The sequence below is a fragment of the Equus quagga genome, chromosome 3 (genome assembly GCF_021613505.1).
Source record: "Equus quagga isolate Etosha38 chromosome 3, UCLA_HA_Equagga_1.0, whole genome shotgun sequence".
Classification (NCBI taxonomy): domain Eukaryota; kingdom Metazoa; phylum Chordata; class Mammalia; order Perissodactyla; family Equidae; genus Equus; species Equus quagga.
This window is the reverse complement of record NC_060269.1, coordinates 113,176,300-113,188,472: the sequence shown is the minus strand read 5'-3', so window position 1 is coordinate 113,188,472 and position 12,173 is coordinate 113,176,300. Positions and strand designations below refer to the sequence as shown.

The 12,173-nt window shown below is 34.4% G+C and overlaps 1 protein-coding gene across 12 annotated transcripts in view; it reads right to left on the bottom strand.

Annotated features, from left to right (window-relative positions):
• Positions 1-12,173, bottom strand: part of CLOCK (clock circadian regulator) — a 117,025-nt gene that overhangs the window by 99,212 nt on the left and 5,640 nt on the right. The window lies entirely within an intron of this gene.

Genomic DNA, 12,173 nt, shown 5'->3' with positions numbered 1-12,173 from the left:
TTTATTGACTTGTGTATTGAACCATCCTTGCACCCCAAAGATAAATCCCACTTGGTCATGGTGTACGATTCTTTCAATGTGCTGTTGAATTCAATTTGCCTGTATTTTGTTGAGAATTTTTGTATCTATATTCATCAGGAATATTAGGCTGTAGTTTTCTTGTAGTATCCTAACCTGGCTTTGGTATCAGGGTAATGCTGGTCTTGTAAAATGAGTTTGAGCATGTTCCTTCCTCTTCAATTTTTTGGAAGAGTTTGATAAAGATTAGTGTTAATTATTCTTTAAATGTTTGGTAGAATTCACCAGTGAAACCATCTGGTCCTGGGTTTTTCTTTGTTGGGAGGTTTCTGATTACTATTTTCAATCTCCTTACCCATTATTCATCTGTTTGAATTTTCTATTTCTTCATGATGCAGCCTTGGTAGGCTGTATACATGTTTCTAAGAATTTATCCATTTCTTCTAGGTTGACCAATTTCCTGGCATATAATTTTTTACAGTACTCTCTTACGATCCTTCATATTTCTGTTCTATCAGGTGTAATGTTTCCTATCTCATTTCTGATTTTATCTGAGTCTTTTTTTTCCTTAGTGTAGCTAAAGGTCTGCCAATTTTATCTTTTCAAAAAACCAGCTATTTCACTGATCTTTTATATTGTTTCCTTGGTCTCTATTTCATGTATTTCCGCTCCAATCTTTGTTATTTCCTTCCTTCTGCTAACTTGAGGCTTACTATGTTCTTTTTCTACTTCCTTAAAGTGTTTATTTGTAGTTTTTTTTCTTAATCTAGGTGTTTTCTGCTAAAAACTTTCCTCTTAAAACTGCTTTTGCTGCATCCTATTTGATTTGATTTCCTTTTTGCTTTCTTCTTTAAACCACTCATTGTTCAAGAGTGTATTTAATTTCCACACATCTGTGAATTTTCCAGTTTTCCTCCTGTTATTTCTAGTTTCATACTATTGTGGTTGGAAAAGATACTCGATACGGTACCAATCTCCTAACTGTAAGATTTAGAATCCTCTAAATGTAAGGCTTGTTTTGTGACCTAACATATGATCTATCCTGGAGAGTATTCCACGTGTCCTGGAGAAGAATGTGTATTCTGCTGCTGTTGGATGGAATGTTCTGTATACATCTGTTAAGTTAATTTGGTCTAAGGTATGTCATGTCCAGTGTTTCCTTATTGACTATATCTAGTTGATCTACCAATTGTTGAAAGTGGGGTACTGTTGAAAGTCCTCAACTATTATTGTATTGCTGTCTATTTCTTCCTTAAGATTTGTTAATATTTGCTTAATATATTTAGGTGCTCCAATGTTGGGTGCATATATATTTACAATCATTATATCCTCTTGAACCACCTCTTGTTCATTATATAAAGGCCTTCTTTGTCTCATTACAGTTTTTGACCTAAAGTCTATTTTGTCTGATGTAGTATAGCTACTCCTACTCTCCTTGGTTTCCATTTGCATAGAATATCTTTTTCCATCTCTTCACTTTGAGCCTACATTCTTAAAGGTGAAGCGAGTCTCTTGTAGGCAGCATAAAGTTGGATCTTGTTTTTTAATCCAGTCGGCCATTTTCTATTGGAAAATTTAATCCATTTACATTTAAAGTAATTACAGATAGGTAAGTACTAATGCCATCTTTTTTGTTTTCTGGATGTTTTGTTCTCTTCCCTTTTGCTCTCTTCCTCTTTTGCTGTCTTTCTTTGTGAATTGATGATTTTCTATAGTGGTATGCTTTCATTCCCTTCTCTTTTATCTTTTGTAAATCTACTGCAGGTTTTGCTTTGTGGTTACCATGAGGCTTACATAAACTATCTTATAAACAGAAGAGTCTGCTTTAAGCTAACAATTTCAACCACATACAAAAACTCTACTCTTACTTCTCCCTCCCATATTTTTTTGTTGTTTTGTTTTCATTTTTCTTTTGAGGAAGATTAGCCTTGAGCTAACATCTGCCACCAACCCTCCTCTTTTTGCTGAGAAAGATTGGCCCTGAGCTAAGATCTGTGCCCATCTTCCTCCAGTATACATGTGGCATGCCTGCCACAGCATGGCTTGATAAGCCGTGCGCAGGTCCACACCTGGGATTCAAATCCGTGATCCCGGGGCGCCAAAGCAGAGTGAGCAAACATAACTACTATGCCACCGGGCTAGCCCCCAAAATTAAATATTTTGTCAATTAAAGATAAGTAACATATGCCCAATGTCACAGAAATATTTGCTATCCTCACTTACAAATGAAAGAGAAGACTTGGCTACTGGTGCCTGAAAAATTTTTTTTAACACTTTCAGTATAAATTAATTGTAATAAAATAATCTAAAGAGAACTTGAGTGTTTTTCAGTTTATACAAAGGCATGAAATTACACTTATCATTTATTGCATAAGAAACTATTGTGCAAGGACAGTTTCTAGGCTGCTTTATCCTATCAGTTTCTTAAAACTTACATATCATTGGTGTAATACACACACACAGTTTTAAAAAAACAAATAGTAGGGGCTGGCACGGAGGTGCAGCGGTTACGTTCGCATGCTCCACCTCAGCGACCTGGGGTTAGCCGGTTCAGATCCCAGGTGCGGACATATGCACCACTTATCAAGCCATGCTGTGCCAGGTGTCCCACATATAAGGTAGAGGAAGATGGGCACAGATCTTAGCTCAGGGCCAGTCTTCCTCAGCAGAGAGAGGAGGACTGGCGGCGGATGTTAGCTCAGGGCTAATCTTCCTCAAAAGAAAACAAAAAACAAAAAAAAAACCCAAATAGTATGAAAAGGCTTAAAATAAAAAGGCAGGCTGCCCAAGTGTCCCTACCTGCAATCCCGCTTCCTAGAAGCCATCACTTTCATCTATTTGTTTGTGGTTTTTCTATTTCTCTCCATAATTACGCATAATATGTGTCCGTCTTTATCTCTTGATTGACTTCAAATTTTGTCTATTGACCTCTTGCTATGAAAGAGGAAGATTTAGTTCACCGATACTTCAATCTGGTCTCTTTTCTCCTCATTCCAAAGGCAATCTATCCTACTGAGCACATGATATGTGGCATATGACACTGAGAAACTGAATTTCATTTAACTTTAATTAAACTGCTAGATGTGGCTAGTGGCTACCATATTACATGGGCAACTCTATATTATTCCCACTTTTGGAACGTATTAAAGTTTTCTTTATGATGTAGTATTAGAATCAAATTTTGTATATGTTTTATAGCTTTTGGAAAGAAGGTATAGCCTCTATCTTCAAGGTAGAATTCAGTTTATCCATTAAATTTTGCTTATTAATTGTGGTATTTAGCTGTTCTATAGCTTCAGTCTTTTGTTCATTTGATACACAATAGTCTAAGAGAGAACCACTGAAGTCTTCTACCAGTACGGTTTTTGTGAATAACTCCCAAGTGTCTTTTTTGCCTTTTGAATATTAATTTTTCAAAAAAATTTTATTATTTTTACATAGATATCTGGTATTTCTTCACTGTAAATAATAAAGCACCCATCTGTGTCATTTAACTCTATCTTCTCTTTATATTTCACAGATGGTTCTGTTATTTTAGTAAGTTTTCTACTATTGCACTAGTGGACACCTTTATAATCACATCCATACATAATAAACTTAGTCCTCCATTTCTTCACGTTACCTATTAGTTCTCTACTATAAGTCATGAGAAGATATGCTTATCTTTCCTCCTCTCTTTCTCATCACTAGATTTCAACCAAAAACACTATCTTCCTTAGTGTTTACCTTTCTGCTGTTAGGTCTGTTTCTGTTACTACACTTGCTGATTTTAAGTGCTATTCACTCCTGGTTATCACACAGGAGGCAACTAGCATACTTAGCACATTTATTCAAGCTCCCACATTCTTTCCCCTTTTCCTTCTGAACATGTTTATCGTTTCATTATTAGTGTACATAGCAGACTAGGGTCTGCTTAAACATTGACTTCTCAACAAAGACTTCTCTGTCTGCCTAATTTAAAATTGTAAACCTTGCCCTACCCACCCCACTACATTCATATACTCCAACCCGCTACACCCTGATTTTTCTCCAGAGTACTAACGACCATCTAACATATATTCAACTTATTAGTTTCTCCCCTGGTTTCTACCGGTTGGAAATGAAGCTCCCCAAGAGAAGGGCTTTTTGCCTACTTTGTTCACTGCTGTAACACCAGCAACTAGAATGGTGCCTGACACACAGTAGATGCTCAATAAGTACTTGCTGAATGAACAGGATAAAGTTCACTAGTAAAAGTATAATCAGAAACTATAAAAGCATTACTGAGAGAAATTATAAGCCTACATGAACAGAGAGGTATACTGTGGTTGTGGATCAAAAAATACAGTATTGTTAAGATGTCAATTCTCTCTAAAAGGACCTAAGATTCAATACAATCAATCTACAATCTCAGTAGCCATTTTTATATAAAGTGACAAGTTAATTTTAAAATTCATATGAAATAAAAAGAACCTTAAAAAGCCAAAACAATTCTGAAAAAGAAGCACAACGTTGGAGGACTTCCATTACGGGATTTAAAGCTACGATAATCAACACATTAAGGTATTGATCTAAGGATAGACATACAGTTCACTACATAAAATAGCTCAAAAAGTGACCCACACATATATGTTAATTGATTTTGACAAAAGTGGCAAGGTAATTCAGTGGACAAGGGCTAGTCTTTTTTTCAACAAATGGTACTAGAACAACTGTATATCTATGTGGGGAAAAAAATTTTTTTAAAGAATCTCAACCATTTCTTCATACCATATATAAAAATTAATTTGAAATGAATCATAAACTTAAACACAAAAGCTAAAACTGTAACACTTCCATAAGAAAATATGAGAGGAAAGCTTTAAGGTAGATAAATATTTCAAAGATAAAACACAAAAAATTCGAAGCATAAAAGAATGAACTGATAAACTGGATTTAATCAAATTTTAAATTTCTCTTCAAAGACACCACTAAGAAAATAAAAAGAGAAGCCATAGATCAGGAGATAATTTTCATAATTCCAATATCCAATAAAGAATATATTATTTGTTTACATACATATTAAAGAAAAAACCCTCTTACATCTCAATAAGTAACCCATTTTTTTCAAATGGGCAAAAGATTTGAGCAGATACTTCACAAAAGAAAATACACGAATGATCAATAAGGATATGAAAACATGCACAATATCATTAGTCACTAGAAAAACACAAATTAAAACCACAATGAGATATACTATTACAAACTGCTAGAATGTTGAAATTCAAAAACTCTGACACTACCAAGTGTTGGCAAGAATGTAGCGCAACTGAAACTCTCATACATTGCTGAAAGGAATGAAAAGTGGTATAGCCACTTTAGAAAACAGTTTGTCAGTATCTTATAAAGTTAAACATACAATTACCATACAACCCAGCAATTCTACTCCCAGAGGTTTGCCCAAGTAAAATGAAAACACATGTCCACAAATGTTTAGCAGTTTTGTTCATAACAGCCAAAAACTGGAAGCAATCCAAATGTCCAACAATTGATAGTTATAAATAAACTAGGTCATATCTCACACAATGGAACAGAATTCAGCAATAAAAAGAGACAAACTACTGACACAGAGGAGCATCAAAAGCATTATGCTAAGTGCAAGCCAGACCCAGAAGACCACATACCACATACAGCATGACTACTTTTATATTACATTGCAGAAAAGGCAAAACTGTGTTAACAGAAAACAGATTAGTGGTTGCCGGGGAAGAAAGAATTTTTCAGGGTGACAGGAATTTTCTCTATCTTGATTGTGGTGGTGGTTACAAGAATGTATATGCCTGTAAAACTCAATCTGTATACTTACATTGGGTGAATTTTAACATATATATTATACCTCAATAAATCCAATTTTTAAGAAGTATACTAGGTCAAAATGTAAAATCCAACTACCAAATACCTAAAAGAAGAATACTTAATACAAAATAGCTCCTGAAAATTGAGTATTCTGTGCAGCTTTAAAAAATAATAGGGAATTGTCCACATCCAGGAAGGATGGAATAGTTTGCAGTAGGCCAATATTCTTGCTGAGAACAACAAGAAAAGCAAAATAAACTACAAAACATATTTTTAAAGGCAGCAAAGAGATGTGGAAGAATGGAGGACAAGAAGGTCTAAAATTCCAGAGAAGGGGGAATCTTTTAGGAGTGTTTAGATGATATGCAGCTGTCTTTGGGCATTTCCTGATTAAGAGCATGGGCTGGAGGCTGAAAACTGAGACTTGGTCTGTGCAGAAAATTGATGTTGAGGAACCAAGAAGCCAAGAGAGCTTTTGGTGTTCACAAAGGGCTGCAGTAACAAAACTGGGAGACTGTACAGGGAGCTCAAGCTCAAGGCTACTTTCTCTCCCAGGACATTTGTTTAATTTTAAAACTGTGCGGGGTAAGAGGCTAAATAGTTTACTGGAAAATTTTGAAAAGTAAAGTGAAATTTCCCACCTTGGGCACTACTAAGAGGACAAAGACCACCAGGCTTTGAATTGAAAATCCTAGAAGACCATACTCTACAAATAAGACAAATAACAGGAAGAGTATAGGGGGCTGGCCCCGAGGCCGAGTGGTTAAGTTCGGTGCACTCTGCTTCAGCAGCCTGGGTTCAGTTCCCGGGCACAGATATATACCACTCATTGGCAACCATACTGTTGCAGCAACCCACATATGAAATAGAGGAAGATCAGTAAAGATGTTAGCTCGGGGTGAATCTTCCTCAGCAAAACAAAAATTTTTTAATAAAAACAAGAAGAAAAAAGAGGAAGAGTATCATCAAACCACTAACATAGCAATCCATATAAACAAAGATGACTGGCTCCCTATTCTATCTGCCTAGAAGAAAAGGTAAACCCCATCTGGCAAAATATACGTGGTAATGCTGGCTTTATTTTGCTTTTAAATTCACAACATCTGGCATTCAACCAAAAATTACAAGGCATAAACAAAACAATCAACTAACTTGACCTAATTAACATTTATAGAACATTCCACCCCACAACCAACAGAATACATATTATTTTTCAAGTGTACATGGAACATTTACCAAGACAGACCATATTCTGGGCCATAAAATAAATGTCAATAAATGTAAAAGGATCTAAGACATATACAGAATGTTCTTCTGGGGCCGGCCCCATGGCATAGGTGGGTAGGTTCAGCACACTCTGCTCAATGACCTGGGTTCAGATCCCAGGCACAGACCTACACCCCTCGTCAGCCATGCTGAGGTGGCAACCCACATACAAAATAGAGGAAGATTAGCAAAGATGTGAGCTCAGGGCTAATCTTCTTCAAGCAAAAAAAAAAGAATGTCTTTCATCACAATGAAATTAACTTACAAATAACAGAAAGATCTCTGGAAAATCCTCAATTATTTGGAAACTAAGTAACAAACTTCTAAACAATCTATGGGTCAAGAGCCAGCCTCTTCATGTGGTGGTTAAGTTCACATGCTCCACTTCAGCGGCCCAGGGTTTATGGGTTCACATCCAGGGCACGGACCTACACCCTGCTTGTCAGCCATGCTGTGATGGTGTCCCATATACAAAATAAAGGAAGACTGGAACAGCTGTTAGCTCAGGGTCAATCTTCCTCACCAAAAAAATTTTTAATTAAAAAATTAAAAAAATAAAAAATCTATGGGTCAAAGAAGACATCAAAAAGGATATCAGAAAGTCTTTTGAGCTAGATGAAAATGAAAAAATATATATACATATCAAAATTTGTAAGCAGTACTTAGAAGTTTATAGCACACCTATACCGGGGAAAGAAGTCACAAATTAATGACCTCTGTGTCTTCCCTAAGAAACTAGAAAAAGAAAACAAACTAAACCCAAAGTAAGTTAAGAAAAAAAAAAAATAAAAGATCAGAGCACAAATAAGGAAATAAAAAACAAGAAAACTAGAGGAAACTGGTTAATGAAAAGCTGACTCTTTGAAAACTTCAATAAAATAAGTCTCTCGCCAGATTCATCAGGGAAAACAAAAGAAGACACAAATTACAATATCAGGAATGATACTGAATCTCTACAGATTATATAGATATTTGACTCACTAAAGATTCTAGAGATATTTAAAGGATAAGGAGAATATTACAAACAACTTTACCAATAAATTTAACAACTTAGATGAAATGGACAAGTTCCTTGAAAAACTTGGCAAGCATGCAGAGACAGAACCACACAACCACATGACCAATAACCAACAGAAAAACAAACAATAAAAGCAGACCAATAGATGAGAGAGGTATTGAATTTAATAGACAAGCACTTAAATAACTATAATCAATATGTTCAAGAGAACTGGAGCCCATTAAAAATCTATAAAATAGAGTTAAATGGATGTTCTAGCACTCAAAGTTACAACGTAAAATTCAGAACACAACAGATTGGTTTTGACAAAAGAGAAGATGGCACTGGTGTACTGAAGTTGGGTCAATATAAGATATCCAAATTGAAATACAGAAAGAAAAAAAATTTTCAGATACATGGAATACGATCATATATTTACATTAGAATCCAAAAAGAAGAGAGGAGCAGAAGCAATATTTGAAGAGGTAATGACAGAGAACTTCCCAAAACTAAAAGGCATCAAGCTACAGATTCAAAAAGCTCTATGAATATAAAGCAAAATACTTACAGAAACCACAATTCAACAAAACATAGTCAAATGGCGAAAAAACTAAGACAGAAGAGAAAATCTTAAAAGAGGTAAAAAAAAAGAGACATTTTTCTCAGCAAGACTATAAACAAGCTGATAACATTACCTTCAATAAGACTGGTAGCTGACTTCAACAAAAAGCCAGAAGACAATGAAACGTTTTTTAAATGCAGAAAGAAAATAACCACCAACTTAGAATTACATACCCAGTAAAAAACATTCTTCAAAAAGGAAGGTGAAGTTAAGGAATTTTCAGACAAACAAAAATGAAAAAATTCATTGTTAGTGGATAGGCTAGTATTAAAATATATACTAAAGGAAGCTATTCACACAAGGAAAATGATCCCAGACAGAAACACAGAAAAGCAGGAAGAGACCTGGAAAGGGTAAATATGAACAAAAACAGACTGTCTAAAACCCTATTAATAATGTCTTCCCAAGTTTAAAATATGTACAAATAAAATGCAGAATTATAGTAAGGCAATAAGGTTGGAGTAAGAGTTAAAGCGTAAGAAACTGGCATTTTTGGGGGATGCTAAAAGTAGTAATTTGTATTATGCTAATTAAGTCAAGTATGCCTGTTGTAATCTCTAGTATAACCACTAAAGATACAGTGAAAGAATATATAACCAACAAGTTAATAGCGGGAAAAATGGGATAAAAATAATTTGATTAACACAAAAGCAAGCAAAATAGGAGGGATAAAAAAGAATACAAGACACATAACTCAGAGAAGTCAAAGGTGATGGTAGTTAGACTCAACTATTATCAGCAAAAATGTAAATGAACTAATAAATACTCAAAGTAAAAGACTAACACTAGATAAATTAAGGAAAATCTGTATTTATTTACAAGCACAGACATCCAGAAAAACACCATGATAAAAAACTGTAACATGCATGTACACACACACACACACACAGAAATGCCTCAGCAAATGCTGAAAAAAAAATTAAAAGGGCTTATCTTTGAGATTTTAGGTGATTTTTTTTCATCATAGATGTTCTTTGTGCTTTTGGTACTTTAACTCTTTCCTAAGGGGCAAGACTCATTTTTATAAAAACCACAGAACTATTTTCAAAATAAAAAAAATCAGATTATAAATTTTAATAATGAAACAAAGTAACAAACTTACAAAAAACATAAGAACATGATCCAGTCTAAAAGGAAGCTAAACAATGTAAACTTATTTCACACAATAAACTCTACTGGTGAAACTAAGACACCTTTATAATTACAAATACATTATATCATCACTATTTCTGATGGAGACAAAAAGTAGCAGGTAAGAGTTGCAAAGAGAAATAGCTTTTTCCAATAACTAACGGTTCTCTCATTTCCCTTCTTGCTTCTAATAAAAAATCTGTGAAATTTCATTGAAGTATATGATAAGCTAAAGTAGTAAAATAAAATTTAAGTCAACATTTTTCATTTTAATTTGTGGATTTTTTCCTAAATAATTTCTTCTAAAATTGTTTCAACAAAAATTTAAATTTCAACAAGAAGAAACCAGTCATCAGTTTCATGAATCAAAACTTTACATGGCAAAGGGATTTCAAAGAGACATACAATACCATGCATCTTGGAAACATGTTCTAGTACCATTTTTATTATTCTAAGTCACATTAAAAAGCCAAATACTCTCAAACTCTCTATGCAAATACAAAACTCTAAGCAACTGACTTAAATATATTTAATTTGGGAGCACCGCCACCCACCAAAAAAAAAGATGAGCCATGTTTGGTACACACTACGAAAGTAACAAAACAACAGGAATAATAACATCTACCATTTATTGAACACTTAACTATGTGACAGTCATTGTTCTAAGTAATTTGTATTTATTGTCTCATTTAATCCTTACATAATATTATGAAGTAGTACTATCCTCATTTTACAGTGAGAAATTGAAGTAACGCTTGTCCAAGGTGATACAACCAGCTAGCAATTGTCAGGATTTGAATGCCAAGCAGGCTAGCTATAGAGCCCTGCACTCTTAATCGCTACACCATGCTATACTTATAACTAACTGAAACCTTGTTAAAGTAGTTTGCTGTCTTTGTTATTAAGCTTCAGTCAACAAATAACAAGAAGCTTTATTAGAATAAAACCAGATATTTTAAGAATCTGTCATGTCACTGAGAATAATTAAATAGAAGAAATAACAACCATGTAAAAACTTCCTATTTTGGGGGCTGGCCCCGTGGCCGAGTGGTTAAGCTTGCACGCTCTGCTGCAGGCGGCCCGGTGTTTCATTGGTTCGAATCCTGGGCGCAGACATGGCACTGCTCATCAAACCACGCTGAGGCAGCGTCCCACATGCCACAACTAGAAGGACCCACAACGAAGAATATACAACTATGTACCGGGGGGCTTTGGGGAGAAAAAAAGGAAGAAAATAAAATCTTAAAAAAAAAAAAAACTTCCTATTTTCATGACAAAAGAGAAATAAATAAAAGACAGTCACTATCAAAAGTGGTATTCATAAAAACCTGAGAAAATGTGTAACTTCCAAAAACAGACAACAGAAGACACATTAAAACCACTGCATTAAACCATAAAGATCATATCTATTTTCTCTTGAAAACAGTTTAACATAACAGTTTTTCTCCCCAGTTTAAACTGGAGGATACAGATATCTAGGAGTTGAATACAATGTCACAGAAACCCTAGATGAAGTGAACGCAATTCTTTGTGTGATAAAGGATTCCTTCTTGACATCTAGACTTTCCTTTTAAGGACGTGGTTTGGAGCAATCAAAAAAACTCTGTTGAACTTAATCCACTGTAAAAATAAAAATGTTATAGCTCAAGTTTTAAATGTGTGTGTGGACTGCTTCATAGATTCCCACCCTACTTAGAAGGCTAGTTCAAAAGCATTGCCATCCAAATGATTTATGCTCGGGAAATGCAAAGGTTGTTAAATACCTTCAAAGTAAAACATATTTTTAAAAAATATGCCATTATAAAAATTTGGATTCACTTTATTATGGACCATTATTACATAATTTATTATACACTTATAGCACATTTTTTCAACATAAAGCACAAAATTTGTTTAATCTGGATATTAACACAAACTCAGTATCATTCTACTTGATACTGAGACTACTCTATTGAAATTTTTTTCAAGTAACAACTCTACCTGCTTACTAATGCTGCCATTTCTAAAAGTGACACCATTATTTATTATTTTAAAAATTGAAAACTTAAGTGTCCAACAGAAAAAGACCACTAGGTAAACCACACAAACATAGATAAGAATACTACATCGCTATTAAAAATAATGTTATAGAAAAATACTGACATAAAAATGTTCAAGATTCACTGTTAAGTGAACAGTTGCACTACAGTGGATGCATTATGAGCCCATCTGTAAACATCACGAGGCTATAAGTGGACATGCACATATATAATGGCTAAACAAAATGCAGGAAGAAGACATGCCAGAAGGTTAACAATCACATCTCCTGGTGATGGAGATTTCCAG